The sequence below is a fragment of the Morone saxatilis genome, unplaced genomic scaffold, assembly GCF_004916995.1.
Source record: "Morone saxatilis isolate NCDOM2014 unplaced genomic scaffold, NCSU_SB_2.0 Contig8, whole genome shotgun sequence".
NCBI lineage: Eukaryota > Metazoa > Chordata > Actinopteri > Moronidae > Morone > Morone saxatilis.
In genome coordinates, this window is record NW_023340257.1 from 20,173,880 (window position 1) to 20,188,256 (window position 14,377).

The window sequence follows — 14,377 nt, forward strand, 5'->3', positions numbered from 1 at the left end:
ACCAGCAAATATTCACATTTAAGAAGCTGGAACCAAAGATTTCTGCGGCGTTTCTTTGATAATTAAAATGTTTGCCAAGTCAATTTCTGTTCATTGGCATCGACTCATTTTTACAGCTCCTGTCTGTCTGATGATGATATAGATGTTAGTCAGTTTAAGATATGTAATAATGGGCAGATACTCCTCTTTTTACACATAATGCAACTAATCATCAGTTAAAAACAAACTTCTTTAGTGTTCATTAGCGGACAAATCATTTATTTCCGAGACACAGTTTCTAAAAGAACTCATATCTTTGGCATTTCTGCACCGCAATGTCTCGTTTTCGTCACTGGACACATTTTTACATACTAATACGTCTGTGATAAGATAACGGCGCCCGGCAGATTCGTCGGTCAAGCTCTAGTGTTCAGCGTCTCTACAGCTGCCACCGGAGTCATCTCTGTCATGCTGCTCAGAGACACACACACAGACACACAGAGTCCTCTTCATACCATACTTTTTCTGTCCGTACCCACTAAACACTGGTTCATAAATCAGCTCGGCGAACTGATAAACAACGCGCTGTTTAAAGCTGATTCGCCTCCAGACATGTGCTGTTTTTCGGTGCCGTGTGGATGCAGATTTTTCAATCCGACGAGTCGCCCCGACAGCCGGATCCGCTGATGATTAGCACAGAGGACAAAAGCCGGTGAAACGATAGTTTCGGTGTCACGTTTGGAACAGAAATGAGTGCAGGTTTTTGACTCTCAGTAACATATGGTTGGAGCCCCATGTGTCCTAGGCCTGCTGTTGTGTGGTTAGCAGAGCACAAGTGTGCAGGGGGGACTTTGTGACAAAAACCGCGCTGATGCCAGCTCCCTTCACCGTGTCGTTTTCAGATTCCCTGTAGTGTAGACGGGCTTTTGAGGAGGGGATTCACTCGAGGCGTGGCTACAGGCTGTGAGGTCTGTAATTGAAGACCATAGTTTTGAGGTTTCTTCTCTTGGGGCCGCATGATTCATAATCTAAATAAATAATGTAGTAATGGAGCCACCTAAATTACAGACTCAAAACAGAAATAGATTTGAAAAAGCAGTGCACTGACTGAGCAGATTTGGTGCTTTTAGAGGCTGATGTGCCTCAGTGGTTATTAATTGACAGCTAGATGTTGCCAAGAAAGTCAAGAAGTCATTGAAGATCTAATTCAGATAGCTACAGCTTTGTGAGATCGGGGCAAACCGTTCTTAGTTTGGGGGGAGGGGCTCGGATAACCTAACTTGTCAGCGTGAGCATTACATTTGTGTCAGAGAAGTAGAGATATAGTTACACGCCGTCCTGCCTGACTTGTCCTGAAAAGTACAACATATTATCAAGCTAAGAAACTTGTCACAATGAATTTTACTCGATACGTTCGCCACTTTTCCACCCAGTCTTTCGGTTAACTTTAAGCCTAAAGGAGACAGACTCGTGATCCACTGACTAAATAGTCAGCACTCAGCAGATGCCAACCTTGCACTGACGCCTGGTCTTAATTATCCACACCGGTTATTTGGTATTGGAATTATATGCAAGAAAGCTTTTTAAAAGTAAGATTTAGCATTTGGAAGCACATCTGTGGGTCGCAGCTGTAGCATTCATCTGATCCTCTTAAATCTCAGTTGTGAAGCAGCAGACTGAAAACTCCTAATCACATTAAATGCATGCAGTGTTTTCTTTTTGAAGGAAGGCCATCAGCAGATGAGTTGGCTGCTTTATTGTGGGACGTGGAGGCTGTGTGTGGGGTTCAGGGAGCCGGCTGTGGTCACCAGCTCCTGTTGACTCCACCCTTCCTCTTCCTCTTCCCCGACAGATGTGACTGGCTGTCAGAGGCTTTGTATGGCAAGCTGCTCCCTAACTCCTGGTCCATTAGTAAATTTAGAGCGGTAACCCCCAGTTCTAGCTTATCTCTGAGTTACTCTCAGCCCACTGCTTTCACAAGGTAATTTAGGACTGCCTGCACTAACCTGTTCTAACCTGAATTAACTAAATATACTCTATATTATACTTTTATAATAGGGCCTCTGAGGATAGCACCAATTCCCATTTATTCCAATAAAGGTTACTCACTCTTCAACACTTCAACCACAAAAGTATTCCCTCTTTCTTCCGCGTTAAGTGGTCCACTGATCAGATGCAGATAGAAATATATTTTCCAGCCTCTTCACAGTTTGACAAGTGTCCTGTTAACAGATTTAAAGACCTCTCTGGCTGTGGATTTTACTCTAACCAGCCGTAACAGTTTTTAATCTTATACCTAGAGGGATTTGCCGGATGATATACATTTCTTAAATCCTATGAAATAATATAGCCAACAAGGGATTAGTTGTTCTAACAAGTATTGTCTTTGTAGGCCAAGCCTGGTACGTTCAATTCCTCCGTTGTTGTCTACAAACAAATGAAAAAACACATCGTTGAGGCACACCATTGGATGACATGTACCTACGTGACCAATGCTGTGGCCACTGTAGGTTATTTTGAGTCGATCCCACACACACACACAATGCTGGAGCCATAAAGACCAGCCAGTTCACTAAATGCGAGGTAATACTCAACAACAAGTGCACTGCATAGTTACTGCTGTTTTAAAAAACTACAGTGCCCAACTGTTTTAGGAAACATCTTTTTTTTATTTATTTTTTTTAACTTAATACTTGTGGCCCGGCTTTTAAAGATTTACATCCTCTGTGGGAATGAATGGGTTTGGGGCTGAGTGCCACAGAAAGCATAGGGAAGTTGGAAAGCATTGCAAATATAGAATCAGGCCAGCCTCAACCTTTAACCCAAACGTCTCGTTTCATGAGCTGGTCACAGTTTCTTCAAGTGGCATTATTTTTGTTTTCAGTCTGCTTCTTCCCCAGACTAACATTGGGAGTTGCCCGTCATTAGGAGCACGCTGCACGGGTAATTAGCCATTCAAAATTGGGGAGGAAAAGGCGGGACAGAAAATGCTAATATTAGGGATGCTGTGTTTCACTGTGTTAGCCAGCATGTTTTGTCTACTGAATAAATCTTGGGTAGACAGGAATTGACCATTTCAATCACTGACTCATAGGAAACTGCGCTGTAAAAACGTCTTCCAGGTATTTCCATGGTTAATTACCTGCTGTGAATGAACAGAGGGAAACCTTTTAAACCGTTTTTTTGCCTGCTGTTTTCAGGAGTCAAGGTTTTTCCCTGGAAGAACAGATCGCAGTGTGTGACTGAGGGTAGGGTCACTTGGATACACTGTGGCTTCACAGCCCATATTAAAGAGGTATACACGCAGGATGTGCACAGTCAGCAGGCGAATCCCCCCAGGAGGGGAGTGCTGGGGTTATGGGAAACAGGTGTGGCTGCTTCTCACCGCTCAGTCTTATTTGTTTCACTCACTCAGCTGTCAGGTGACTATGATGTTTGGGAAGAGCACACAGTCAGTTGTATGCACTGACACACCCCCCACTTACCACCCAAGTGGGAGATTATTAACACCCACCAGTTAAATGGTGGGAAGAGCTGATTGTAGCAAGTCAGATATCTCTAGTATTGTCCGATTTGCTTGTACACAGAAGAAAATACTGTAGCTAAAAGAAGTAATCTCTTGTTTTTCTGCCAATGCTTTCGCCGTGCTCAGTATTACACTTAACTACATTGTAGTTCAAACATCTCTAACACTGCTCTGGCATTTGTTTAATTCTCAGCTCATCTCTCATTCTTATATTTTCAACAACAAATATTAATAATCTATGACATATAACTGAATACAGCAGTGACCGTATTGACCTTGATGTCCCAGAATCACAGGTGCTCACCGTAAGTCAGCAGGTAATGTTCACTGCGTGCATTAGTTACAATAACGGGCTTGTTTCTTGTTGTACTGAGGGTAACATTCCCGTATTTCAGTCAGGAACACACATCGTTTGAAGCGGACCGCCTCTGACAGAATTAAATCGGATGTGACGCCGTTAGACGTCACATTAAAACTTTAGTCCAAGTTTTCTAGGTTTCAGCACCCACTCTCTGTCCTCATTTTGTGTGAGGTAACATCAGGGCACCAAATCGGAGGGAAAGAAAGACCTGTGCCCTACCTCAGAGTTCCCTGATTTGGCTTGCAGAGCAGCCCTGGCCCTTGATGCAGATATATTGCAGTAATGGCTTGAATAGGATTTTGCACAACTATATGCCTGCTGGTACTCAGCCAAATTATTCAGTATTCCCCTGCTGTCCCCGCTACGCCACCCATGTTCACATTAGCCTCTTATAGTTACCTACTTATACCTTGTAAGTTTCATGCTTCTTTTATATTTTGTCATTTTAAGAATGGACTTTAAAGCTGAATACAGTTCCCCTCTTTGATTAAACCAAATAAGACGGCAGGTTTTGCTATCATTTAAAATTGATGAAGGAAGGAAGGTAGAGCATATGCTGTCCTTTTTCCATAGCTAAGCTGCTCTGTCACACAGGGGAAGATTCATAGATTACTGCTCACCGCTGACAAACATGATAGTTCGATGTGGTTGCTATTTTTTGCCTCTACTTGGATTGCGAAAAGGGTCACAACAAAACAAGCGGCCAGTCCTATTTACGGCTTAAAAAACAATGTTAGAATATCAGATATTGCACGGATTACATTTTAAAGAGCAGGGCGTCACAGTTTAAAGGTTTACTTACTCTGCAACCCAGAGCTGTTAGACGGACAATAAATGGGGTACTACTGCCTTTATGTTCTCAAAATATTTGTCTTATACATCCAAGTGAGCTTCATATTATGGGAACACTATGTCAAACCAGACGTGTAACCTGAGTGCCATAAAAATACACTTGGATGTTGTCTCTATAGACTTTACAGTTGAATGAGGGGAGTGTGGAGTACATTGCAAAGGGGGTGTTGTCAATATTACTCTTCGATTGACGTCTAGACATAGTTGCACAGAACAGGATGTAAGGCAATATGTCATCAAAAATAAAGCAGTTGGCTAAAGGCCTCTACACACCAACCCGATTATCGGACGTCGCTGGACCAGCGCCCTCGGCGCGGCCTAGAATACGGCCATGGCCAGTCCGGCCTCGAAACTGACCCAACCTCTGATTGGTGGACGTGTCTACCACTTTGACTAGCGTCCATCTATGTGTATGTGCACCAGAACAACCGGAGTGAGATGTAACACCGCATATACATACCAGCCAATATCCTCTGTTTTCAGTTACGCCATCCGTACATTTTCCGTTGCAGCCGAGTATTGTGACACAGTAAATCCTTCTTGATTACGCTACGTGGACGTATTAACAGCCTCGTGCACGCGCAGCCCAACGTACCGCTCCACCGTCGGCGTCGGTTTGGTTGCCTGTTCGGGAGCATTTTTTTTGACCGACTCGAGGGAGACGCGGGAGCCGACTGATCAGTCCGACCTGCTTTTCTGCCGAACGGTCGGCCGTCGGGTTGGTTCGCGGCCAGGCTTAAAAGTTTTGCATTGGCATGTTTTCAAATACATGTTTGTGACTTTCTGTTAGGTCACTGTGAATGTGTTTTAGTCAGCTGTGACTTTTTTTAGGCACCCAAATCTCCTTGTTTTCACTGTTCGAAGTGGGTGGCAAGTGTGAATCAAGAGTGCTCTAATCTGTTGCAGAAACCGGGTGAATGGGTGTGCCGGGAAAATGAGCTCCCTCTGACCAGGATAATGCTGCTGAAATGCCACAGTGACCAACTTCTTACTGTTTTTATTGACCACTGGATACACACAGTGCAGAGAGGATTTTTGTTGGACTGCTTTACTTCCTCCCCTGTTGTGAAGTGGTGGATGCTGACATGTGCAGTGACGCTGATTACTCAAGAATGTCTGAAGCAGCTTCCTCCATCACTGTATTTCTGTACTGGGCATTTGTTCACTTCTAGAGACTGTATTGATGGAGGGAGCTGCATCCAAATTCAAACACTTCTAACTAGAACAGCACAAAATCCATGTAAATTTGCTATTTTGAAAACATTTTAATTCAGTCACGTCAACAACAAATACAAATTTGCTCTGCATATTTCTTCTGTCACTAATAAAGCAATGTCTAGATAAAACATAGCAAACAATCCCATATAACTTCCAGGCCCCATTAGAGGACATAAATAAGGAAAGATGACTGAACAATTTTCTTTTAAAAAGGGTTTCTATGTTAAAAGAACAACATTTTTAACTTAAAGTGCTTTTAGTCTGTTATGTATTTTACTGGATATAACAGTATAATTAGCAGCGCTGTCCCCGACTAAAGATTTTCCTCAATGACTAGTAGTCGTTACTTAAAGCCAATAATCGACTAGTCGTTGCGCATTTATGATATTAATTTAATTATTTAAATAACTGAATTTTAACAGCCACAGAAACAAATACTGGCAGACTAATTAATACAATCTATAATGTTAAGTTACTCACAAATCGCTCGTGTCCCCTCCTCTCCTCGCTGTGTCTTCATCGTCCATCTAAGTCACAGTTCGCAGTCTTGGTCGGAGCCGCTGCACATCAACTGGCCTTACTTGCGCAGTCGCCCAGATCTGGTTCTGTTGCTCATCCCTGGCAGTATTCCCCGCTGGGTCCCCCTGCTCCTACGCTAGTAAACACGACCCCCCCGTCTTTAGAGCTCCTAGTTCGGGTCGAGTCAGTAATGGGGCCGCACATACAACAAGTGCACCAGTAAGTGACTTCCTGTGTTACAAGGAAAATGGTCCATGTAGCAACAATCCTCTAATAGTTAGGTCTCAGTGACAAGGCGCAACGCCTTCTCATCGATTAACGGTTAAGTCGACTATTGGGGGGAGGGGGCAGCCCTGATCATTATATATAAAATAAGTGTACTGTTCACGCCCACCAGTACACTCACCTCTGTCTCTGTTGCACCAAAACATGTTACAATTACAATGTTATCTATTGCACATTCCAAGATAATGCTAGTCCAGTGTATGAAGTGACAGTGATTGACATCATTGTTATCATGTAGATGTAGATGTTGAAAAAAACAACATGTTGTTGCTGGTTGTTGGCAGAAACAGGCGTCATGCAAGAAATCTAAAATTGGACAATCATGGGAATGATTTTAAAGAAAAACAGTCTAATTCCCTCTGGGGTCTCTGTGGCATGTGGGAAACTATGTTTCCATTATGTTAGATCGGCCTAATGAAAGTACAGTAGCCCATTTAGACCCAGTCGAGGGCAGCGGAGTCTGTGATTAGTACAGAACCCATTCTCTCTTCCCTGCAAAGCTCCATCTTCCACCACTACCACCCAACAAGGGCCTGCTCTATTTCTGCCCTAATGAATGAAAAGTGAGCTCGGTTTTAGGAGATTTATTATCAGGAAATGGCAGTGTTTTTCCAAAGACAATGCATTTGTTTTGAAAAGGTGTGTCTAAAAACAAAGCTGACTTTATGGGTCATTGTTGTGTTTACACTGGAGCGTTATTAAGGAGAGTGCTACTGCTTCTCTGCTTTGCACCTAACGGTTGGTAGTAGGGACGGGAGCCCACAGATGTAAACTGCAGTGAGTCAAAGTTGAGCAAATGCCGGTTTTAATATATCGGTCGAAGGCTAATATGAAGGGCTGGACCTCCAGTTATCACGAGGCAGCCTGTGTATGTAGATTTCTGTTGAGGCTGTGAACAATTTCCCAAAATCAATGAAACCGATACAACCATAAAACACCACTTGTTCCGAAAGTGTAGTCGCTTCAATTGTCTTAGCGTGATGTCTGGCTAATTGCTTTATATAGTAAATGTCTAAACATGAATTCATGGCTGTCGGCTTCTGAGACAAGATAAAGGTTTTTCGAGAACACTCAGCTATCTACAAAAGGACAGGAGCAGTGTGGATGCACTTGATGAGCTAGCAGACCCTGACATTAACAACATTTCTACCCCAGTGCAGTTTTTTTAACACTACTGTGCAGTGATGGTGAGTTAAGTGCAGTCCCCATTAGCATCAACATGTCAGGGATGTCACACACTTATGCTCTAGTTGACCTTAAAAAAGAAAAAAACCTCCAAAATGAAGTTACTTATTCACACAGCACCTTGAAAAATACCTTTCCTTTCACCCGCCTTTAGTGGCTGTATGTGACTTTTTTAGTTGTTTTTCTCTGTTTAGAAATTGTACATTTTGTTATACATTTTCCGTCTGCATGGGAAAATAACATTTCTGCCCCTCTCGGTGTCCGTAGCACCGTGTGTACATAATGAAATACCTCAAACCCCCACAACAAACAACCAGTCCCACACACTATGGCAGGATGCTGTAGGAGTGTTTGCGTGGCTTTGATACACAGTGGCAGACATTGTCCTTCACAAGTTCTGCTGCATAGCTGTAGTTGACTCTGATGAGGGGTTGTAACCTATCCCGACACTTTGTATGTCAACACTATTGATCTTTTTCTTTTCAGCATGGATCTTTAATCAAATGTGACCTGGAGGAGAAGGACACAGAAGTCCACATTGCTACGGGGGAGCAATGAGAAAGGGGTTTTGAGGAGGGCAGTGACATGTGAAAGAGGCCCGCCTGCCCCTTTTTTAAAGGCCTGTCAGCCTGTGTTTGTCTCCACCGTGAATTAGCCCACTGAAAAAGCATCACACCCACACAGGATACAATGCTAGGAAGGAAGGGGGTAGATTGGAGCTGCTGTACGAACTAATGTTTTCTTCACACTGCACAAATATTTCTTGCGATAAAGACGTGCTATAAACTGGGCAATTCACCACTTGGCCTATCCTGTCTGTAACTGATTGAGACAGAGTTATAGGCCTCACAGACATAAAGCAAAGGTCTAGGGGCCGGTGTTAGGCACACAGGCGTTGTCTGTTTTTTTGTTTTTTTTCTTGGTCAACCTCTTAAGAGACGAACAATACCAAACAAATGGCTCCACGCTGCCTATTGACTTCTTTTAGTCTGCAGCATTGAAAGGCACAGATGACTCAGAAAACGCAGGAGCTAGTGTAGATTTCATTATAAAATAACAACTTTATTTTACACACACTTCCCACCTATCACTGCTGCTGCACACAAAGAACGGGGATCTCTCTCTCAATTGCCCATCTCAAGTTTTTTTTCTCCTTGTCCCCCAGTGCTTGGATCGGGTCGGGTTGCTGTTATCGCTGCTATTATCGAATAATTATTTTTTACGACTATATCTAGCAGTCATCAGTCCATATTCATAGGTTCATTTGGATGCTGTGTGTGAGGTTGGCAGACTTCAGTCGCAAATGCACGTTAATGAACATTTTTGAATTGTGACCTTGAGAATCAGATGGACGTTTAATAGTCGGCTAATGTTGCCATTGGCCTATACTAAACTTCAGTGCCTGTAAGGAGTATGAATTACTGTGCTCATTAAACGGTAATGAAACACCGCCCTTCAGCCTGTGTCCACCTCCTACACACGCTTTAAAATTACCGAAGCAGGGAAGAGGGTGAGGACTCGGCGAGGTGTGGTCCTCCCCAGGTTGCTTGCTAACACTTTGGAGAATAAAGTGATAGTCAAACCGTCCTTCCACCTGTTCAGGGTGTGAACGTTTTTTAGGCATGTAAACATCTTTTGATGCAATGTCATCAGACAGGGTGGACAGGGTTAAATCTCCAAACCAGGACAGAGCATCCAACTCGAACTAATTCATATATTAATTAATATTAATTCATATTTTTTGTATTTAATTACTCTTTAAAGGATAATTCTTGTTTATTACTAATTGGGTCTTATTTTTGTAGGTTTTGCCATTGGTTATGATAATAACATGGTACTGCAGAGAGCTGGGAACACAGCGACAGGGCAACAAACACCAGGTGTCAAATGATAATACAAGGTTAGCCAAACTTAGATGAGAGATAAAACGAAGGCAGACTTCCTGGTTCTGTAGTTGTACTTGTCCACAGTCCAGTGCAGTGAGGGATCACACTGACATTACGGGTGTGCTGACTTTCAGTTTTACCTCCAAATAAAGTTGTAGATAATTTGGCCAAACTGTTGGTTTCTTCTCAATCGTCTGTCGGCTCATTTTGGCCGATACGTGCACACATTTTGTTCAACCTCATTGCATAGATCATAAAGTCTCTCTTGCGGTGGAGTTAACATTTTATGGCTTAAGGCTTGGGTGATGCTCTCCCCGAAACAATCCTGACAACAACCAGGGCAAGTTTGACCTATTATACAAAGTGCAAAACAAAATGTAACTTCTGTCCACAGGGATAATGTGAAAGGAAGTGCATTCCACATCTGTACGGCAATTGAAGCCAACTGAAATACCACTGATAGATATAGTGTACTCTTTTTCATACTGTTGAATACATCTGCCTAAGTTAGTGAGTTTCTCTGTCCACAAATCCTGACGTCGTGTTGGTTGTATATGCGTTTCTGACTGATGCCTCTAGGCCTGCGGTGGTCTTATTTTATGGCTTTGTGTACGGACTGCCGCCAGTTTCTCTTTGTTCTTTACTAATTAGTCGTAATGATCAGGATGACAGCTCCTCAGATGTGGCACAGCATTCGAGCATTTAGCCTACTTAACAGTATAATCGGAAGAAATTGCCAATGTTTCTTTTTAAAGCCTTTATCGCTTAATACAATAATGTGCTGATATCATTGTGCATTCCTAAACAAACAATGTGCGTTATAAAATGAACTCGTAATAGTAAATGCAGGCACTATAAACTCTGCAGCGTATATTAACCGTCCTGTGTTTGTAGTGCACAGTGTTCGTGTTTGTATCAGCAGTTTTGACCTGGTTCGCCAGCAAACTTTGTGGCCTGAACCACTCTGTCAAACTAGCACTGCCTGTCCCGTATTAATATGAGTTTATAAAAATGATTGATCCACCCTAGTTACATTTTTATGTCCTCACATAGTTCACACGTTTGGGAGTCTTTTCTTCGCCCGTCTCACCCCTGCACCTCCTCTCAATAACTGCCCTATTTCTCGCTTTGTGTCCTTATTCATCCCTGCCCTCACTGCATTCATTTCTGAACACTGAGTTTCCGTTTTCTTTAGTCCTAAACCACACTCCCTCCTGCACAGATCTCATGTCTGCATTCTTCTCCTGTGAGGTCTTCAGATCAGTCCCCCATGAGTGCTGTTTGACATGATAATCTATGCATGGAGTTTGTCTACACGAACATGACATATTGTCTATTTTGTTGCTGCCTGCGAATGTCTCTGGCCCGGGATCACGCCTCGTCTCACACGGGGTCTGACAAGAGCTGCAGGCTTCATTGCGAGGATCTGTAGCCAGGAGACAGCCTCCTCTGCGGAGGTCAGGGCTGAAGTTAGGTCAGGTCTGCCGAGTAGGTGGAGATTTTGGCTCGTCAAGCGGTCGACGTGGAATGTTTGAGCCGGTTGCCAGGCAAAGAGGAAGGTTTTGATTTACCATTGCGTCTTTCCTGCAGCTTGTCGCAATTAGTGATGTCAGGAGGGAAAGAAACAAATATGAAGCGTTTCTTCAAAGGGCGAGCATAGCCTTCCCATGAGTTCACTCTTTCCTTGGGTTTCTGAAGGAAAGAGGGGCAACAAAAGTGCAGCTTATTTCTGTTGGGTCAAATTAGGTTTTGCAGACCAGGGTTCTTCCTGTTCTCTGGTGCAGGATGTCACACTTTGAGTTGACTAACTGGGTAACAAAGTATCAAAACAGTGACACAGCAGAAAGATGGCCAACAAAATGGAGCTTTTCATGTTTCTCCTATTAAAATCCTTAACCTTATTTGTTGACCGGATACGATGGATAACTAGTAATAAAGCCAGCGGCAGCCCTGAGCCGTGCCTCAGCTCTGCAGCAGTACGCCTGTTTCCTTGATGCAACAGCAACAGCTTTGTTTCACGCACTGCTTACATTTCATTTGCCTGCAGTATTGTAGATAATATTTCGCGGTGCTCTAGTTTGCGAGCCCTGGCTGTGCTCTTCATGGTCTCAGCTAGCAGTGCCAAGTTTCCCCACTCTCCTCCTGGCTTTAGGTATCCCATGCAGAGGCCATCTGTCTCTCCTCCCTTAATGGTAAGGGTGGAGTCCTCTTTAAGCACCCCCCCCCCCCTTCTCTCCCTCCTTTCCTACTTACTCCCAAATGCTTACTGTAAAACAAACAGAACATAGCATGGATGGAGTCTAGTTTCTTTGTATGCTTTGACAGCCCTGAAAGCTGACACACCGAGATAGACAAACTACGAACGGTAGCAGTTGGAGCGTCGTGTCAGGTAGCTGCAGTATGTAGAGCATGTCGGGGTGAAGCCTGGTCCGAGACACGTGTCTGCGTGCATCAACGCAATGTCACGCATGCGAGGCACGTCGGTTTACTACTCAGACAGCAAATGCGGCAGGAGGGTTTTTATCAGTATGCCATCTATATTTTTATACCAGTTATGGATGTGCATTTGCAAACATTTGTCTCACTGTCAAGCTTTTATCGTGGCAGTATCATCTTGTGATATTTTGGCAAGCAAAGAAACTGAGTTGCACTAGTAAGGTGACAACAAACAGCTGTTGTGTCAGCTCAGATGACCGTCGAGTGGAGAACGCAAAACCCACACAGCTCTGACCCTGATTCTCCCCCACACCAGTGCACCCAGAGGACTGTGGCAGACGCAATGCAAACACAGGGTAACACATGCACTGCAAAGCACATTATAGCACCGCAGGCTTTTTTTAGACCAGGTCATGATTCAGAGGTGGGAAAAAGATGTAAATCGATCCCTAAATTATCTTGGAGCAATGGAATAATAATCCAAAGGGACTTTCCACAGTGTCTTTCTAAGTGAATGACAAATAAAGCAGGCTGAGTTAAATACTTCAGGTTAATAGGGTAAAAGCCTGAATACGGTGCAGACCTGTAGGAGAATAGTTTACTCAGCAAAGCAAGAAACACAAGGAAAATATTCAGAGAATGTGGGTCAGCAGAGACAAAAAAACAAATAGGAAAGCCCAACTATTGTAGCACAGCATGACACTTCACAACACAATGCAACATACATTTAGGACTCAGCAGCCATTCAAACAAAATGCCTGACTCTTACACACATGGCCACACTCTTATTCCTTATTCTGGAAGAGAGAAACTCTGTGTGTGTGTGTAATCACTAAAATTACAGGGGACGTAATGGAGCACGGGGAGCCTCAGCCTCCTTTGGCTTTATTCCTCACAAACCAAGATAGCATTGCTGTGGCTTACCGCTCACATTCATGCCAAAGACTGAAAATACCAGCCAGTGGACCACTTTCATAAGCTTTACTCCATACACATCCGAGACTACGTACAAAGTGGAAATTTATGACCCCCAAATATAGCTTACTCCGACTGCAGCCGTGTCAAGAAAACTGAGACGTATGTTTGAATATTTTGAATGAAGTCGACTTTTTCCAGTTTATCTATAAAACAAAACATTTTCACAAGGTTTAATGTGGATCTACTCAACAATTCACTTTTGAGTTTGTGTAGACTCTTAAAAGCAAACGTGATTCTATCAGTGACTCATTTGTATGATTTATACTTAAAAAAATGTTTTTAAAAAGGACCCTAGGACGGATTTTTTTCCCCCATTCAGAGCTGTAGCCATAACCTGTAATTTAGGATTTATTTCCGGTTAGTTTTCCAAGATACTGCATTCATTCCCACTGAGCTGGTTGTTCTTTTGTTTTTGCTACAACCCAGTAGCACGTCCATCAACTGTGACATGGACATTACTGTCCAAACAGCTTGCACATCATGACCTCTGACTCACACTCTCTCCAGTGGGGATTTCTTCTTGCTGTGACAACTCAGGGGTTTGTTGTCACATGCTAATCTGCTCTTTACTTGCTTTCAAGAGTTACAGCGTTCAAATTAATGTTCAAAACCAAGTTTACATGTTGCATTAGTTTAAAAAAACTCATTCAAAAAAAGCCTGCGGTGGGCTTCAAGTCAAATTAAGGGCCTCATGAAAAGAGGGAATAAAACCATCAAATTGCTTGTTTTGTTTCATCTCCTTCCAGAGTTTTTCCTTTCCTGCTTAAAAGGTGCTCTGATGATTAGCAAGAGGGACAGTCTGAGTGTCCTGTGGTGAAAGTGTGTTGCTTATTAAGAGGCAAAGCACTCAGAGTAACACAGAGTCTGGTGCTTTTTTCAACTTCAGTAAAAACTTACTGGAAACAATTGATGGCTGTTAATGAGACTGTGGGACGACGAGTAATGCTGTTAATGAGTGTGGGGGCATGAATGCGCGATACAGTGCGCTGCAGCTTGTAGAAAGCCAAGCTTCTGCTTGAATCTAGATTTGAATTTGACAATTTTCTTCCACCGCTAGACACCAGAGAACAAAAACTGTAATCTCTGCTCATCACGCTGTCCTGGATTCAATGTATTTTTATAGTTTAATTAAAGCTGCAACAATGACGCGTC

The 14,377-nt window shown here is 43.1% G+C and overlaps 1 protein-coding gene across 2 annotated transcripts in view; it reads left to right on the top strand.

The window, feature by feature from the left end:
• Positions 1-14,377, top strand: part of nectin3a (nectin cell adhesion molecule 3a) — a 31,105-nt gene that overhangs the window by 1,312 nt on the left and 15,416 nt on the right. The window lies entirely within an intron of this gene.